Here is a 19,418-nt window from a genome sequence, read left to right as displayed (position 1 = left end):
ACCTTTTACAGTTGATTTCACAAGCAGGGTAAATTTGTAGGTCCAATTATGATACCACTACCCAAGTCCCTCTGTGAACCTACTAGTCACTACGGGTGTGTCTACACTTGCATTCCTCTTTCGAAAGAGGTGTGCAAATAAGGGACATTGAAAATGCAAATGATGTGCATATTTGGCACCTTATTTGCATATTCTTATTTCGAAAGCTTCTTTCAAAAGAAGAAAACCCATGTAGACGCTCTTTCGAAAGTAAACCCAATCTTCAACAGAATCCTTCTTCCCATTAAATAAAGGGAAGAAGGATTCTTTTGAAGATGGGGTTTGCTTTCAAAACAGCAGCGTCTACACTGGTTTTCTTGTTTCGGAAGAAGCTCTTTTGAAATAAGAATATGCAAATGAGCTGCCAAATATGCAAATCTGCACCTCATTTGCATTTTCAATTTCCATCATTTGCATACCTCTTTCGAAAGAGGAATGCAAGTGTAGACACACCCTACTAGTATTGTTTGTGTCACACTGGTGCCCGACACTTAGCTAGGTACCATGCAAACGTGAGCGGTCTAGGTACTGCTACAATGGGACAGCGAACTCCACCTTGGTATGTGGGTTGCACAAATGTAAGTCAGGGCATGGCCCCAGCCTCAAAAAGTGCACATCTTAAAACAGACCAGTCAACTTGATGCACAGTTGAGAATTCCATTTCTTTCCCAGGCGTGTAATGCAACTTGATGAATCAAGCTGAAGCTGCCCTAATTCACGCACATTGATTCACTTCCTTTCTTTAATCCCTCTCTTGGATTAATTCTCAAGTTCCACGGTCCAGCGTGGATGATGTCAATACAGTCAGATTCATGCTAAATGATGTCAGGAAAATCTGGTTTGCAGGATCATTACATGAGGCTTGTGAAAAGAAAAAGCAACAACTTGGTACAGGGAGAAAATGCTCATTTACAGGCCTGGCTTAAGTAAAAGTACACTTGAGAGGTGAGAACAGAAGAACAACAATTGGGTGTTGAGCTCTGCTCCCTGTGCCACCTATTAGGAATTCCTGGATAAAATGGAAAAGAGTGATTGATTCCCAGAATAGTCAGTAGCCCAACCCTTGGGGCAGACATGTAGGATGCAGCATATTCAGGTTGAGGACAATGCACCAAAGCAGACGGGAGAGGAACCTGAATCTGCCTTCCCTACATCCCATGCTAGCACTCTACCCAATAGACTTTTGGTTATGCTGGTGTGAGGAGAGGGCCTTCCTTTCCTTTCATGGACACTTTTGAAAGATCTTAGTATTTTCCAAGAGATGGAATTCTTGTTTTCCAGTCCTTGTTCCTTCCACCAGCTCCCTCCATAGGACAGAATACTAGAACTGGAAGGGACCTTGAGAGGTCATCAGATCCAGTCTTCTATCTTTCCAGTGGGACCAAGCACCATCTAGACCAGTGGTTCCAAACCTGGGATCCGTGGACCCCTTGGGGTCCCAGTGGATATTGCAGAGGGTCTCTGAAAAAAATAGAAGATAAGTCAAAATGATCATAGAAAGTAAGTTTTAAGTAAATTGCGAGTGATGATCAATTATTGTTTTTAAATTAAATATTTTCCAATAATGTTGTTAATTGTTGTTCAAAAAATAGATCTTGTGGTTTCCTTTTTCATTTAATAAAGTGTACATAGCAGCTGGAATTGATTTTGATGGGAGGGGCTGTGAATGGTTTGGTGGGGTGTTTGGGGGCCTGCACTAGTGAAAAGTTTGGGAACCAGTGATCTAGAACACCCCCAGAATCTTGGGCAACTTAAACCCCTCCCCAGTTTACCTGTTCAGAAAAGTAGGTGGATAATAATTAAACCTGCCCAATTCCCATGGGGTTGTAAGGCTTCTGAGTGTTTTTAAAGAGCTTCTGGACTGCCAAAAGAACGGCACCTTTGGAAATGTTAAGCGACTGTTTGTTTAAAGTTTGCTGGAGCACAACTGGTAGTGGTTCCTTAGGTAACATTTAGGGAAGTAACAGAGAGGAAAGTTTTTTTGGTTTTTAAATCAGCCTGCTTATTTCCTTCTCTTGACAAAACTGGAAGTGCTAAGAGGTTTACCGATTGCCCATTGCAGAGTATTTCCTGAGAGGGCATCTCTCCCTCCAGAGGAGCGTAAGGGAAGAAAACACTACAGTCGGGGTTTTCAGAGGCCAAAATGCCAGTCAGGTTTCTGCTCCCACTTGGCATAGGCACAGGCTGTTCTGCATGTCTACTGAAAACTGGCCTCCTGTGCTCCTTCCAGCTAGATTTGGCTTTCTTCTGTCGTCGTCTTTTTTTTTTTTTTAATTTACTTTACTTCACAAGGCTGTTGACATATCACTTTCTCTATACTTGCTTGGTCCTTTCCTCCCTACACATTGAAGAGCTCTAGATCAGTGGTTCCCAGTTGGGGGATAGGTGTTCCCCTGGGAATACATGAAGGTCTTCCAGGGGTATGTCAACTCAGCTAGATATCGGACTTCTTTTACAAGAGACTACAGACAAAGCCTGAGTGAAATCGGCACAAATTAAAATTTCATACAGACAAAAAGGAGCCTGGCAGCAATTTTTCAGTAACAATGTGCTGTGAGCACTTTTGTACTTTTACAGTGCTTTTTTGTGCTGGTACTTGCCGGTACTGAGTACTGTCACCTTGGCAGCCCCAGCTGCGGGCAGGGGGCAGGGAGCTGGCTGAGTACTAGCTCCTCTTTTATTTTATTTTAATTTTTTTTTAATGAAAAGAGCACATATTTTTGTCTGATTCAGTAAGCAGATAGTTTTCAGTGAGGTGAAACTTTGGGGGTAGGCAAGACAAATCAGACCCCTGAAAGGGGGTATGGCAGTCTGGAAAGGCTGATAGCCACTGCATTAGAGGAATGGTTGGATCCACTTTCAAAAACAATTATGCCACCCACACAAAGCTAATACAGCTAACTGCTCATTTTACTTTGTGGCCTGGGTTTGTTTAAGCCAAAAATGTACCTGTTGTGTTTTTTTTTTTTCCCCCGCAAATCCTACCCCTCTTCCTTAGAGGTCTGATCTCTCCAGTTCAAAAAATCCTGGCACCCCACCACCTATTTTAGGATTTATGAGTCAGCTAGAATATGTTCAAATGCTGCACCCAAAAGCGATAGTTTCAGGGTTGCTTTCTTGGGCTGTTTCCCATGCGAGCCAAGGCTTGATAAATCATACCACTTATTTATGGACTCCAGCAGCCAACTGCCACTCAAAACACCACTTGCGGCTGTCAGAGCCATGTGAATTACTCTACGTGTGCTACACACCTCTTCTTTAACAACACATTCAGATATCAGGGCTCTGGGAGGCACTTTCCTTTCAAAGTCTTGTTCAGGCAAAAGGGCAGAAAGGACTAAACCTACGAGGGCAGCTTTAATTGATTATCAACCACCATGAGGCATCAGAGAAGGGACCAGAGATTCCGCTGGGAGATCACAGAGAAAAATGTAACAAATTTAACTGTTTGCTGTAGGCCCCATATGGACAAACCCTGGAATCATGCAATCCCTGTTGCAATCAGTGGGCTTACTTGGCCGTGTCTACACGTGCATGCTACTTCGAAGTAGCGGCGCCAGCTTCGAAATAGCGCCCGTCATGGCTAGACATGTTGGGCGCTATTTCGAAGTTGAAATCGACGTTAGGTGGTGAGACGTCGAAGTCGCTAACCCCATGAGGCGATGGGAATAGCGCCCTACTTCGAAGTTGAATGTTGAAGTAGGGCACATGTAGACGATCCGCATCCCGCAACATCGAAATAGCGGGGTCCGCCATGGTGGCCATCAGCTGAGGGGTTGAGAGACGCTCTCTCTCCAGCCCCTGCAGGGCTCTATGGTCATCGTGTGCAGCAGCCCTTAGCCCAGGGCTTCTGGCTGCTGCTGCTGCAGCTGGGGATCCATGCTGCATGCACAGGGTCTGCAACCAGTTGTCGGCTCTGTGGATCTTGTGTTGTTTAGTGCAACTGTGTCTGGGAGGGGCCCTTTAAGGGAGCGGCTTGCTGTTGAGTCCGCCCTGTGACCCTGTCTGCAGCTGTTCCTGGCACCCTTATTTCGATGTGTGCTACTTTGGCGTGTAGACGTTCCCTTGCAGCGCCTATTTCGATGTGGTGCTGCCCAACGTCGAAGTTGAATGTTGACGTTGCCAGCCCTGGGGGACGTGTAGATGTTATTCATCAAAATAGACTATTTCGATGTTGCTACATTGAAATAAGCTATTTTGATGTAGCGTGCATGTGTAGATGTAGCCCTTATGTATCAAATGTCCAGCACATGAGTAGTGGGCTGACAGCCACTGAGGGCAAAGTGGGTGGGTGGCCAGCTCCATGCCCTTGGAAGGGACATGCCCAACAGTTGCCCTGAGCACTGCCATGCCAAGCAGTGTTACTGGAACTTCAAAGGGAGCTCTGGCTGCTGCTGAAATGGCACTGGTAGCCAGTGCTCCAGGCCCTATTGACTACCTCCCCTGTCAGCAGGCCTGCACATGAATAAGTATTTGCAGGATCGGGGTCTTTATATTGTGTATTCTGATTTTGGCTTATGTTCCACAGCACAGTCAGATATGGCTCTGTGCGTGTGTGTCTGTAACTCCAACAGGCAGAATCAAACCTGGGACCTCTAGACCATAGCCCATGACCTGCTGCAGCTTGTGCTAAACACCAGCTGCTTCTCAGCTAAGACCGTGGAGCAGGCTTGTTCTTTGTGTAAATGGTCTAAGAGCCACTACGTGAGACAGTGAACAACACTCAGTAGGTGCGTTGGTTACACGTGTATATATCAATATGTGCCGATGCATAAATATCGGAGCGTATGTGAGAACGTTACCGTTTTTTTCTATAAAAAACCCCAAAACAGCAGAAATGTAGCAGCTTAAAGACTAACAAAATGATTTGTTCGGTGATGAGCTTTCGTGGGACAGACGCGCTTCTTCAGCTCAAACTCATTTCTAATACGGACTGACATTTATAAGTACATTCCACCCTTTGCTGAACATAAAGAGCCAAATTCCATCCTCGTGCTCAAAATGCTCACTAGGTTCATTGGGAGTTGCATGCACAGCTGAGGACCAATTTTGGCTTGTGATGAAGAGGCTGGCGCTCTGTGTTGCAAGTGGAGTTTGGTCCAGTGGGCACAGTGACAAAGCTTTAAATTAAGGCTTCTATTGTCAGAACGTAAGAAACTCAGGAGAAGCTAGCAGCTTCAAGTCCTTATTTTGCAGCACAATGGGAGTGGTCAGATTGCGCTAGGGTCTCAAGAGAAGGTTGAGGGTGATGCTGTATGTACCCGATGAGCTTGTGAAACAGAAGAAACCTGCCTCATGCAGGTCCCTGTGTAAGCAGCCAACCACTTTGTAATGTGAGAGTGGGGAGCCAGCCTTGTAACTGAGCAAAGTGGAGGTGAAGGAAGAGGGATGCATTGAGGAAGCCTTGCCCTAAAGCATTTTCCTGCCCTAGGATAACCAATGTACATCCTGAGAAAAGGGCATTTGTATTGTGCAGCTCTTGAGCTCAACCCATCCTGCCAGAAACAATAGGGCATGTGAACTAGAAAGCACAGGGAATTAGGGAGCAGTGAGCGAGCAGGGGTTTGTGTTGCCTCCCTGGGACTAGCTCCGAGTCTGATGCAGGAGGAAGGAATGCTGATATTAATTACTGCTGTCTTTCCACCTGGCCAGCTGTGGTACACTTCACGTCACACATCTTGTAACGAATTACAGCACAAGACACCTGTGATTTGCAGGAAAGGAAGTCCAGGCAGGAGTAGGCTGGGAACCCAGTAACCTGTTTTAGACTAGCTGGGCAACTAATACAACAACAGGAGAAATATTCCAGTAGGGAGCCCAGAAATGACCTAGATTTGGTACAGAACTTGGCCCAGGCTGTTCCAATGGCAATGGTTGTGGCTATCTGCATATTAATGTCTCAGGGGGTAGCTGTATTAGTCTGTAACTTTCAAAAGAGCCAGCAGTCGTGTGGCACTTTAGAGACTAACACATTTATTAGGTCATGACCATTTATTAATGTTTCAGTAAGGTTCCCCAATCCAGGTCAGCGTGGGGGTTTGGGAAGACGCCTGGTGAAACAGGAAGTCTAAACAGCTTTCGGTTGTGAGCTTTTGCAGCCATTCAATGTGAAATTCAGGGATCACTGAGCCTCAGGAGTTGAAGCTATATCAAGCCCTGTGAACCAAACAAGCCTTTACACCTTTATCCAAGGGCTCATGTTGGTTTCTGTGTAATATTCCTGGCTGATACCGTGCGCAGAGTTTGTGCTCTAATTTTTTGCACCAGTAGGTAGAATAGATTTTGTTATGTGCAAGAAAGTATGTGCGGATGCGCACCCCCAGTAGAAGCACATGCTGCTGGCTGTGGGAGCTCTGGTGATCAGCTTGGCAGCACCTGGATCTCCTGGAGGCATCTGCCCAGGTGCTCAGTTTACAGGGACACAGATCATGAGCCTGATTCCTGCTCTGTGAAGGAATTTCCACTGATTAGAATGTGGATTGTTCAAACCCCAACTGGGTGGTTAAGCGACCAACAGCTATGTCTATGCTATTGATGTACATTGTTGTGACCTGTTCATTTTAATGGGCATTGAGTATATTTACAATGTACTGTTCTCACAGAAACTGACTTAGTTACATCTCGTAAAAATGGTGTCTTGGAGCTGTGGCAGTTGCCTCAGAAGAGGAACAAAATTCTCTTCTGCAAGGGATAACCGAGGGGGACCCAGTGACTGCAGATAAGGTGACAGAGAAAAGTTCTTGGGGACATTGGCTGTCTTATTGTTCTTTGTTTGGGATGCTAGCCATCTGTTTTGGATGCTTCAGCACAACAAATCCTGCATCTTGACAGATTAGAGGAGCTGGCCCTTGTGGTCCCTTCTAACCCTACGATTATGACTAGTTGCCATTATAATAAAAATAATAAAATAATGAAGGGCCCAAGAGGGCTGATTAAATAATGAAACAGTAATTCACTAATATTTTAGCTGGTACCAGTCGCAAGTCTGGCTCATTTTTATTTGGGGGGTCCCACTACGTTCTGTTTGGATGTACTCGAAAGACTACCAGGTACTGATAAAGCTAGCTGGGATCCTGGCAGCGTCGTATAATTTAGCACAAGCAATTTGTCTGAAAATGCCAACTGGAAAATGTGGTGATTGCCATCCATCATGTGGTGCACAGAACAAAAGAATGGTCATACTGGGTCGGAACAAAGGTCCATTTAGCACAGTATCCTGTATTCCAACAGTGGCCATTGCCAGGTGCCCCAGAGGGAGTGAACGGAACAAATAACCATCAATTGATCCATCCCTTGTCAGCCATGTCCAGTCTCTGACCAACAGAGGCCAGGGACGCCATTCCTACCCATCCTGGCTAGTAGGCATGGATGGACTTGACCTCCATGGATTTACCGAGCTCTTTTTTGAATCCTTTAAAGTCCTGGTCTTCACAATATCCTCTGGCAAAGACTGCCCCAGACTGACTGTGCTCTGTGTGAAGCAAAACTTCCTTTTATTTGTTTTAAACCTGCTACCCATTAATTTCATTTGGTGACTCCTGGTTCTTATGTTATGGGAACGAGTAAATAACTTTTCCTTATTTGCTTTTCCATACGTGTCATGATTTTCCAGACCTCTGTCATATCCCCACTTAATCTCCTCTTTTCGAAGATGAAAACTCCCAGTCTTTTAAATCTCTCTTCATATGATACGCCTTCTAAACCCCTAATCGGTTCTGCTGCCTCTTTCTTAACCTTTTCCAAGGCTAAGATACCTTTTTTCAGCTGAGGCAACCATATCAGTATGCATTATTCAATTTGTGGGAGTACCATGGATTTATACAGAGGCAATAATATATTCTTTGTCTTATTCTCTATCCCTTTTTAAACGAGTCTTCGTATTGTTTGCTTTTGTGGCTGTTGCAGCACAACTGGCTAAGTGCCGGAACGCTTCGAAAGTGCTGCTTTCAGTCGCCCACGGCTTGTCTACATGGGGTCCTTTTGAAAAGGGGCCCACACACTTCAAAATCCCCTAATTTCTATTTGGTTACAGGAATAAGGGGTTTTCGAAGTGTGTGGGCTCCTTTTGAAAAGGACTCCAGGTAGATGAGCCGCACGCGATCAAAAGTGGCACTTTCAAAGTGCTGTGGCTGCCATTATGCTAATGAGGTGCTGCATATTCATGGTAGCTCTTCATTAGGATCTTTCGACTAGGTTCATTATCATGCCCCTTTTGAAGTTCTGCGGCTAGTGTAGATAGAGCCACTGAGTGGATTTTTTTCACAGAACCATCCGCCATGACCTCAAAATCTCTCTCTTGAGTGGTTATGGCTAAATCACTCCCATCTTTTTGTAGGCACAGTTGGGATTATTTTTTCCAATGTGCATTATTTTGTGTTTATCAACATTAAAATTAGTTTGCCATTTTATTGTCCCGTCGCCTAGTTTTGTGAGAGCCTTTTGAAGGTCTTCATAGTCTGCTTTGTTCTTAACTATTTTGATACAATCTTAGCATCATCAGCAACCACTTCACTGTTTATCTTTCTCCAGATCATATGTTCTCCAGAAATATGTTGATTAGAATTGATCCCAGTAGGGACTCCTGAAGGACACCACCTCTCTCCATTCTGAAAACTAACCACTTATTCCTACTCTGTGTTTTCTGTCTCTTTAAACAGTTGCCTGTCCATGAGAAGACCTTTCCTCTTACCCTGTGACAACATACTTTACTTAAGAGTCTTTGGTGAGGGACCTCGTCAAAGGCTTTCTGGAAATCTAAGTACATTATATGCATGTGGTCCCCCGGTCCACATGCTTGTTGACCCCCTCAAAGAACTCTAGCAAATTCATAAGGCTTGGTTTCTTTTTACAGAAACCCTGTTGACCTTTTCCCAACAAATTATGTTCATCTGTGTATCTGACAGTTCTATTCTGTGCTATCCTGTACTTTTAACTAATTGCCTCGTACCGATGTTAGACTTACTGGTCTGTAATTGCTAGGCACTGTGACCAGATGACAGGAGAAGATTGAAAGCATTGGGTTTGTTTAGTCTAGAAAAGAGAAGACAGAGAGGACATGATGATAACTTTCAAGCACCTAAAATGTTGTTACAAGGAGGGGGAAGATAAATTATTCTCCTTAACCAGTTAAATTATCAAAGAATCTGTTTCTGTGCCCAACACAAAACTGATTCTCCAAACACTGATGAGTATCTTGAGTGGATAGGGTATGAGAGCTGTCCAAAGAATGCTGTTTGTACTTCTCCAGCCTTGTTGACCACAGCTATAGAATCATAAGAGTGGATGGGACTTTGAGAGGTCCAGGCTCTTGCACTCGTGGCAGGACACCATCTAGACCATCCCTGACAGACATCTATCTAACCTGCTTCTAAATATCTCCAGTGGTGGAGATCCCACTACCTCCCTAGGCAGTTTATTCTAGTGCTTAACCACCCTGACAGTTAGGAAGCTTTTCCTAATATCCAACCTAAACCCCGCTTGCACAATTTAAGCCCATTGTTTCTTTTCATACCCTCAGAGGTTAAGGAGAATAATTTTTCTCCCTCTACTTTTTAATAGTTTTCAAGTACCTAGAGGGTTATTGAGCCCCCCCATCTTCTCTTTTTGACTAAACAGTCCAAATTTTTTCAGTCATCCCTCATAGCTCATTTTTTCTAGACCTTTAATCATTTTTTGTTGCTTTTCTCTGCACTTTTTCTAATTTGTCCACGTCTTTCCCAAAATATGGTGCACAGTACTGGGCACAGTACTTCAGCTGAGACACACAATGGGGGTGAGCTAAAATCTTTTGATGAGCCAACTTCTTGAGATCTGAAGACAACCTTTGTGTACCTCCAAAGCTTGTCTCTCCCACTCTCTCTCTCTTTCTCTCACACTCATTATACTGGCATTAAACAACTTCCCTTACTGTTTTATTTAAAGATTAGCACAATTTTTTGATTTTCAAATCTATTAAATACTGCTCCTTTATTCAGCTGATGTTCCATTTTCATAGACCTGTTTTTGTGCATGCTAAATACATTTATTCAGCAATTCTCTCCCACTAATAATAAAAAGCAACCAACTGCCCACCAGTAGAATTACAGATGGTATAGTCAATTAGGGATGCATCCTGTTTTCACTGACATGTAACAACAAAACTGTCATGATGCTCAAGGAAACCAGTATTTGTATCTAGGGAGAACTTGTTGTTACTAATGCACCTATGACTATAATACAAATGTTGAACTAAGCAACACTACCTATTGAATATCAAGGAGACCATCAAAGTATTTGTCATAATTCATCAAAGGCAAATCTCAAAGTTAGGCATTTTACTTCACAGTATCTAACAGCTTGTATATTTTTGGTTTGAAAATCTGGTTCTAGGAGACATTTCTTCTATTTCTGGTTTCAGTAGCTCCTGAAATACCACAGTGATACCTGTTTTTGTAGTATTCTGGCATGTCTGCATCCAGTCCCAGGTGAAATCAGGGTGTGCAGATAAGTGAGCAAATATTTCAAATAAAAATTACCCAAACCTTTTTGAACCTCCTAAAATGAGGCATGAAAAATCAGATATTTAGAAAAAACAAAGGTTATGTATACATGATAGAAAACAGGAAGTTGCCTGAGATACCAACCAGCCAATAAGCACTATGGGTAAATTTACTTCAGAACCCCAAATTCAGCTGTTATCTCAACCCCCTCCAGGTGCATGTGAATTAAGGATAAATAACCTTCCTGCTCTACGCAGACACTACTTGGATTCAAGGTCAACATCTTCCTGTCTTTCAGTGCCAAGTTTTAGATATTGGTGTGAGATCCTGGCTACGTGGAAAGCAAGGGCAAACCTCTCATTGACTTAACTAGATCAGGATTTATCCCTTGAGTCTGAACTATCTTATTTGTAATGCCAGCAGGCCCAGCTTGCTGGTCCTAGGAATAGAACCTGCAAGCCAAGGGGCTAAAGCCCTGCACTCTACCATGTGAGCCAAAGGGCAGCTGGTTCCCAAGCAGTGACTTCACTCACCCAGATGAGGTCTCAGTGCCTCTGGGTATTACATGATATTTTTGGATGTTATGGGCAACAACTCTACTTAAAGTTGATGGGAACAGCAGGCTCCCAGCAACTCTCAAGATCGAGGTGTCTCCAGTTGGATTCCCCAAAAGCAGAGGACGCTGCTTAAAATTTAGACTGGAAGTGACTGATCTTAAATTCCGGCATTACGGAGGTAAGCCTGGGAATAGATGGAATCCTGAGTCATCTTAGCCAAAGGGAACTTTCAATTTGCTATTTGACAGAAGAATGAATCAGAGGGATGCAGTCTCTGTTTTGTTTCTAGACTTAAGCTTTCAGAGGCCGTGAAGCAGAAAAGGTTCCAGTGCCAGACGTGGTTAGATACAGCTGTCTGCATCATGTTAGGCTAGCGTGTGGATTTATCTTGGGCTGATTACCTATTTGTCCTGAGTCATTGTGGGTTGGCATAGCAGATGCTTCTGTGCTGTCTTCAAGGCCCACACCATTCCATTTGCTACACAATGTAACAGTTGTCCACAGAGTTCTCTTGACCTTTTGAAGGCCGAGCGTATTGCTAAAGATTAATTGTGAATATGGCTAGAGTTACTATATGATACGGCCAGAGTCCTTTCAACCTGCACAAAACAAACAAGAAGGGAGAGCCTTGCGCAAGTCTGATCCTGCTGGGAGACAGGTTCTGGTTTTAAAGATATACTCCAGACCCAGTTAAACTGGCATACAACTGAAGTGTTTTTCCTCCAGAAAAACATGCTGTTTCATTGGACTGGACCAAATAGCCGACACTTTGAAATCAAGTCGATGTGGAATGTTTTTAGAGCCAACATTCAATTAATTCCTGCGCAGTCACATCTTGTTGTGATATGCCGGCTGTCACAAATGCTACTTTTTTGCTTCTCTTGTAACTCTCCTCCCCCCAGAAGTACAACAACTCACTTAATTTCTGCTTCAAGCCTCCCTCGCCGTTACTACAAGTAGCTGTCACCAGCTCAAAGAGCAATAAGGTGGAGCCCCTCTGCAGTTTCTCTTTACCTCTTAACCTTGACCCAGAATATGCTGAAAGTTGTTACTGAAAACTAGCTTGATCAGAAATGACATTTAAAAAAAAGTACGTTACTCACTGTAACAAAAATTTAGCAAGGCTAAGAATAATGTAGCCCACAATATATCTTTCCAGCAGTAGAGCTAGCCTGTCTCTGAATACCGAATGGGGAATCAACAGCTCCAAAGTAGCCATTTCATTTTATTGTTTACTAATTTCCTAAGTAGCTGACTTTTTAAAAGGGCATGACTGTTTATTGCGCCACATTGGAAGTCTTGGGAACAGACACATGTTTTCTATCTAAAAGAATGCTAGACTGTGAAAAGTAAACACAGTAGGCATGGTTCTGCGCTTGGCCAGTATAAATCTGGAGTAACTATTGGCTTTGGTGAAATGGCTTATGATTTATGGTGGGGTGAACAGATCAGATATATGGGACTCGGAGTAGCACTGGGGAGGTGAACCGGTCCCCTATGCCCTTGCCAAAATTATACATTCTAAATAGAGTGCCCTATCATGCCCCCTTCCTGCTCCTGTGGTGGCCCTCCCTGCATCTCCTGTGCCTGCAGGCACCAGTCACCCATGAGATCAGAGGCTGGTCCTGGACGTAAAAGTCCAAATGAAAGTGAAGTTTGTGGCTCTAGTCTGTTTCTCATTTGTGCCCATCTCAGCACCACTGTGCTCAAGACAACACAGATGTTTGCAAGGCAAAACTGTGGCTTTTGTGTGCGCCTGGGAAAAGATCTTCACTTGTTCAAACTGATGCATCCATCTTTAAGAGTACTCGATCCAGACCGTTGCTCAGTACCCAAACCTTTCCTCTTGGCAAGTTTTTAAAAGTTCCCATTATTCATTTCCCACACACCCACTCCATACCCGTCACATAATCTTTCATTTTATGAGGCCCTTGTAATTAGGGCCTCAAGGCTTTTCTGGTTTAGATGCCAATATTGCAAAACCTGGTTCCTGCCCTGGAATATAAAGATGGATATCTGTAACACTTGGTCCCATTCCCATCCAGACCACAGAATGTTTGTACATGCATCTCACAAAATAACCTTTTAAAATTGATGTAATGATGTTCCCCCCCATGCTTTATGAAAATTGGCTTATGAATATGAATTTGCATAACCTGCCAATGATTAGGCAAAATCCATCATGTGAGGCATCATTTTTAAAGTTACAATCTGCTGAATGTGTATATTCTATTTTTGCGCATATATCATTCTTGTATGTGAAATTAGAAATATGAAGAATGGTTCTATTTATTACCCCCCACACCGAAGTGTCCTAAGCAGGAAGGCCATGAGGCCCAATCAGCTCCAACTCTTGCATTGAAGTCACCCAAGATGTACAGTTGTTCACGAGCAGGTATTTGCGCTACAGCAGCACTAAGCATGTCGTAGAACTTGTCTTTTACTTCTGGTGTGGCGTACAGGGTTGGGGCATAAGCGCTGATCAGGTGGATGGGACCGGCGCAAGTTTGAAGCGTGATCTGAAGAAGTCTTTCTGATCCGCCCATGACTAAATCAACCATTTGTAGAAGGGTGTTTCTGACAGCAAAGCCAACGCCATGCTCTCTGGGTTCTTCTTGGGCTTTACCCTGCCAGAAAAAGGTGTAGTCCTTTTCCTTTAGAGATCCCGAATCTGCGAGTTGCGTCTCTTGCAGTGCAGCGATATCAACTCTGAGCCCATCACTAGGCGTAATAACCTCAAAAACGTCCTTCTGACACGCAGCTATCATAGTGCTGACTGTGATACAGATCACTCGGTAGTTTGCTCCAAGCTCAAGCTGAGACCCAAGAAGCTGTACCGCTCTAAACCTGCTGGAAGGCCCCGCATTGACGCCAGAAAGACGGCAAACTCGGAGAAAGCTGAAAAGTTCAGAGAGACCCTCCAGGAAAATCTGCGCAGCGGCCCTGGGGGCGTTGATGCGACATCCAAATGGCAACATCTGAGGGATACAGTTTACAACACAGCCTTTTTGGTGTTTGGAAGAAGAGCTAGAAACACGAACGACTGGTTCGAAGCTAACTCTGATGAGATGATTCCAGTCATTGAAAAGAAGCGCGCTGCACTCCTGGAGTACAAATGCTCACCGAGCCAGAGTACCCAGGAAGCACTCAGAGAGGCCAGAAGAACAGTACAGCAGACAGCCAGGTGCTGTGCCAACAACCACTGCCTCCAGCTATGCAGCAGCATCCAGACCTGTGCAGACTTTGGTAATCTCAGAGGAATGTACGAGGGTATGAAGGCATCTTATGAGTTGAGCACTACTCCGAGGAGTGCGAAGAAGATCCCAAACAATGTCGGAGCAAGCACACATCCTTGTTTGACGCCGCTCCTGGTTCTGAAAGCATCCGATAATGCGCCGTCATATTGGATGGTTCCTCTCATGTTTTCGTGGAACGACTGGATCATCTTGAGTAACCGTGGAGGACAGCCTACCTAGCCTACCTACCTAGCAAGAGAATCCATCTTAAATCTGGTATTTTTCCACGGCAGATGGGAAGACTTAAAAAAGGAGTTCCTGCTCTGGGAAAAGTCTATTTAAGTAATGGAAAGCAATCAGTCTTTTTGTATTCCATTGGCTTTTGAAATTACTTGCCCACTTTAAAAGGGAACACATGAAGAAACCTGTAAACAAAGAACTATAGAGACAAACAGAGCTGTAGACCCAGACCAGAGTGTAAGAACAACTCTGTTTTGAAAGACTTTACCTGAGCTAAGAGCAAAAGGTGAGGAACATACTTTGAAACAATTTCTCTTAGTGTATTCATTTTAATTGGCGCATTTTATTTATTTTGGTTTAGTAACTTACTTTGATCTGTCTGCTTTCACTTGCAACCACTTAAATCCTACTTTTTGTATTTAATAAAGACACTTTTGTATATTTTCAAGCCCAGGTAAATAAATGTTACCAATGGGTGTGCAACCATTATGCATATTTCTCTTTTCATTGATAAACAAGGTGAGCTTCAGACTTCTCTGCACTAAAATGTTATATGCAGTAAGGCAAATTTATTTGGGATTTTGGTCTTCTTTGAGGCTGTGTTTCCTATATGCTGTCAATGGCCTTACAGCTGAGCTGGTTCAGCATCTATGTTCCTCTGTTGGGGTGCTGTTATCCCAACTCTGTGCCTTCAATGGAGGAGACCAGAGCTTCTGTCCCAGCAGGACAGGGTGGTGGAGCACTCCAGAGGACAGGTAGGCAGATCAGTGGCACGACCAACACACGGGGGTGACAATCCCACGGGAAACCCGGTGATCCAGCCCAACACAATGAACTTCAAGGGACAAAAAGCTGGAAGACTTCAATAGGTTTAAGGGATTATGTCTGAGGGTCTTGTGTTATAGTGACACTGAATCCAGAGAAAGAATTCACATTCCAGTCCAGTTCCCACTTCAGTTAAAATCCACTGACTGCAGTGGGGACAGGATGAGACTAATGTTCCTGTAACCTGAGCGCTTGTGATTAGCAATGCATCCACAGCCAGTAGCATATGTTTCTGCTGATGGTGCACATCACCATATGCCTTAATGCACACAACAAAATTTGTTCCACACAAGAGTGAAAAAAATTAGAGGGAACCTCGGTGAGACCCAGGACTTGCATATATCCTAAAGGCAGGCAACATAAAATCAGATACTAAGGTAATTCAACCTCTGCTCCTCTGGCTGCAGAATGTCTATCATCATGGAAATAAGAATAAATCTTATAAACAGACGTCATCCTTGCTTAATTTCTCCATTGGAAACCATAAGGGGAAAAGACTAAATCTCCCTTACCATGGCGAGGGGATGAAAAAATCCTGGTTTATTGGTGATAAAGCCACCCCTTATGTTCAGTAGAAAGATCACAAAGGGCCTTTTGAGTATACCTTTATGTGCTGATAAACATCATTAGTGGTGGAAAAGTCATTCATTGGTGAGATGTAGACTTTATTCACAGTTACTGTGGTCCTCTTGGTTCCAACCCCCCAGCAATGCAAGCACAAAGCTGTAATACAAGTAGGTACTTTGGTAATTTGCTAGTCATGTAGTCTTGGTGTCCTCCACATTGATGCTACCCCCAAATCCTGCTGGTTTTTCCTCTATATTGACTTAAAGTCCAATTTTCAGAATTTGTTTTATTGCTTTCAATTATTCTCTTCAGTTCCAGATTTCCGCTTCTCCCGCCCCCTCTTCATTCTGCCCAAAGGCAGCTGGAAGAATCTTCCCATTCTCTGATCCCATCCTTCACTGGCTTCCATAACCCTCTGTAACTAATCTAAGTTCCTTGCTCTAGCAAACATCCAGATGTTTCCCTGGTCTTGTCAATGTCTACTGCCCCTTGCCGCCTTCCTTCTTTCCATCCAAGTCCCCTAAGTAACCCTTTACTTTATCCTTCTCCCGCTCTGTTCGTGTGCTTCCCTTGCTGGGCAGAGGGGACCTTGTGTTACTCACCACTGACTTCTCCAAGGACTAAGGAGAAGCAGTGTCAGCAAAACTCCAGAAAAAAATTCTATTTCACCCTTCTTGGCAAGTAAAACAGCACCTGGAACATGGCTGCTCGAGGACAGATAGAGATGTTCATATACAAAAGCTCCGAATGATGCAAGTTGTATTCGGATGAGGGAATGTATGTGAAAGACACAGAACATATCACGACTCTTATATTGAATCACACTCAGAATACGTTACTAAAAGAATACGTTATACTCTTACAGCCAATTACGATGCCACTCTCTACTGAGCTCTTATGAGCTAAATTATGTTGTGTTGGGGATCTGTAATTGTAAGGGAGATCTTCAAGGAAACTGTCTCAATATAGATAAAAGGAATTGATGTCTTTAGATATGACTTTCAGAACCCATACAATTAAAGTAAGAATGATCTCCATGCTCTAGGTTGATTTTAAAAAAAATCCATGGAAAAGTAAGAGCGTGCTAAATTCTACTAACTCTTCCATAAATTCAGGCCTGGTCTTAGAGCAAGGTGAACAAAGCTCCAATTGACTATAACATCCACTACCCACCAGCTGGGCCCCACTGTCAGCAAGTCAACTTGGGCCCTGTCCACCTGCTGGGCCAGCTCTGCATAAGATGCTGCAGGAAGTGAATCTTCCCTTTGAATCAATGGTAATTCTTTGCCAGGTGTCTTCTTTCAGATGTGCTCTAAAACCATGGTGTTGCCACCAGTAATAGTTAATCCTTTCAATCTGTAAGAACAAGAGTGCTGCCCTGACCAAATTCTAACTTCTGTAACTGCCTTCTGCCTTCCCAGATTGCACCTGCCATTTCAGTTGTACCGTATTTGCCCCCACCATTTTTGTTAAAGTGGTGTGTCACATCACTTCCTGAGGTCAGATGATGTTGTTTTTTCCCCCAGAAGTGTTCCTTTAATATAGCTTCCCTGCCCCAGAGCAAAGTGTCTGAAGTTAATATTTCTGAAGCAGATGGATAGCCTTTGATATAAAAGGGCGAAATGTTCAGAACAGTTATTAGCTGGACGGTCCCTGATTTTTAAGAGGTATTTGAACTAGTGGAAACACATGCTCGGCAAGGAATGGTCAAGTGCTGCTTTGTATCACTAATTCAGTGTTCATTACCGGCTATTAAATGGAGCTGTGACAAAATGCCAGGAAGCAGCAAAGAACCCAACTTTTCGATTGCTGCTTGGTTCCCAATCCCCAACTCCAGTCTGATTTGGTTAGCTAGGACAGCAGACAAGGAACAGTGGGGGAGAAGCTGAAGGGGGCGGGGTAGGGGCAGATGCTATAGATTGAACCTGTCTAATCTGGAACTCTCTTGTCTGGCAGCATCTGTAATCTGGCATGATTTTAGTTAGCTGGATGACCACTTATCATGGGTGTGGCCAAGTTTCCTGTGGTCCCATGAAGTTTGTTTCCAGCCACCAGCTCTCGCTCTTGGTGTTCTGTGCTGTTATTCAGCTGTATTTTTATTCCCAATATCTTCTAAGAACCCAGAAAACAGTGGAAGTGTTGGTAATGTGCTAAAAAAATGTGGTCCAGCAAATTCTCTTGGTTAGCACTGGTCAGGTCCAAATCTGGTGAAGTCATTGCTGACAAAGCCAAACAGATGGAGCACTGGGTTGAAAACTACTCCGAGCTGCACCCACGTGAGAACGTTGTGGTTGACGCAGCCCTTGATGCCGTCGAGCTCCTACCAGTAATGGATGAACTGGATCAAGAACCGACTGTGGATGAACTGAAGAGAGCCATCGACAGCACTGCAGCAGGAAAGGCCCCTGGCCAGGATGGTGTACCACCAGGGGTAATCAAATGTGCCGTGGACACACTCCTGGAACCCCTACATGAGCTACTGTGCCTGTGCTGGAAAGAGGGTGAGGTTCCACAGGATATGCACGATGCTAACATTGTAACGTTGTATAAGAACAAAGGAGACAGAAGCGACTGCAACAACTACCGTGGAATCTCCCTCCTAAGCGTCACTGGTAAACTGTTTGCTCGCGTCATCCTTGGCAGACTCCAGAAGATTGCAGAGAGGGTGTACCCCGAATCGCAGTGCGGATTCCGCACAGAGAGGTCTACCGTTGACATGGTCTTCTCTCTAAGGCAGCTGCAGGAGAAGTGCAGGGAGCAGAGAGAGCCACTCTACATAGCCTTCATCGACCTGACCAAGGCCTTTGACTTGGTCAGCAGGGATGGTCTGTTCAAACTGCTCCACAAGATAGGCTGTCCTCCACGGTTACTCAAGATGATCCAGTCGTTCCACGAAGACATGAGAGGAACCATCCAATATGACGGCGCATTATCGGATGCTTTCAGAATCAGGAGCGGCATCAAACAAGGATGCGTGCTTGCTCCGACATTGTTCGGGATCTTCTTCGCACTCCTCCTGAAGCATGCCTTTGGATCTTCAACAGAGGATATCTTGCTGCACACAAGATCTGATGGGAAACTGTTTAACCTTGCAAGGCTGAAAGCTAAGTCTAAGGTGCGTGAAGTCCTCATCACAGACATGCTGTTCGCAGACGATGCTGCTGTAGTGTCTCACACAGAAGACCAGCTTCAAAAACTGCTGGATCGGTTCTCCAAAGCGTGCAAGGACTTTGGGCTTACCATCAGCCTAAAGAAGACAAACGTACTCAGTCAGGATGTTGCTGAATCCCCATCAATCTGCACTGACAACTATATGTTAGAGGTCGTCCATGAGTTCGTTTACCTCGGGTCCCCCATCACTGACACCCTGTCATTGGACACTGAGCTAAATAGGAGGATCGGAAAAGCGGCCACAACTCTGTCCAGACTCAGCAAGAGAGTGTGGAACAACAACAAGCTGTACACTCACACCAAAA

The sequence above is a fragment of the Carettochelys insculpta genome, chromosome 14, assembly GCF_033958435.1.
Source record: "Carettochelys insculpta isolate YL-2023 chromosome 14, ASM3395843v1, whole genome shotgun sequence".
Taxonomy (NCBI): domain Eukaryota; kingdom Metazoa; phylum Chordata; order Testudines; family Carettochelyidae; genus Carettochelys; species Carettochelys insculpta.
This window is presented reverse-complemented; position numbering follows the sequence as displayed.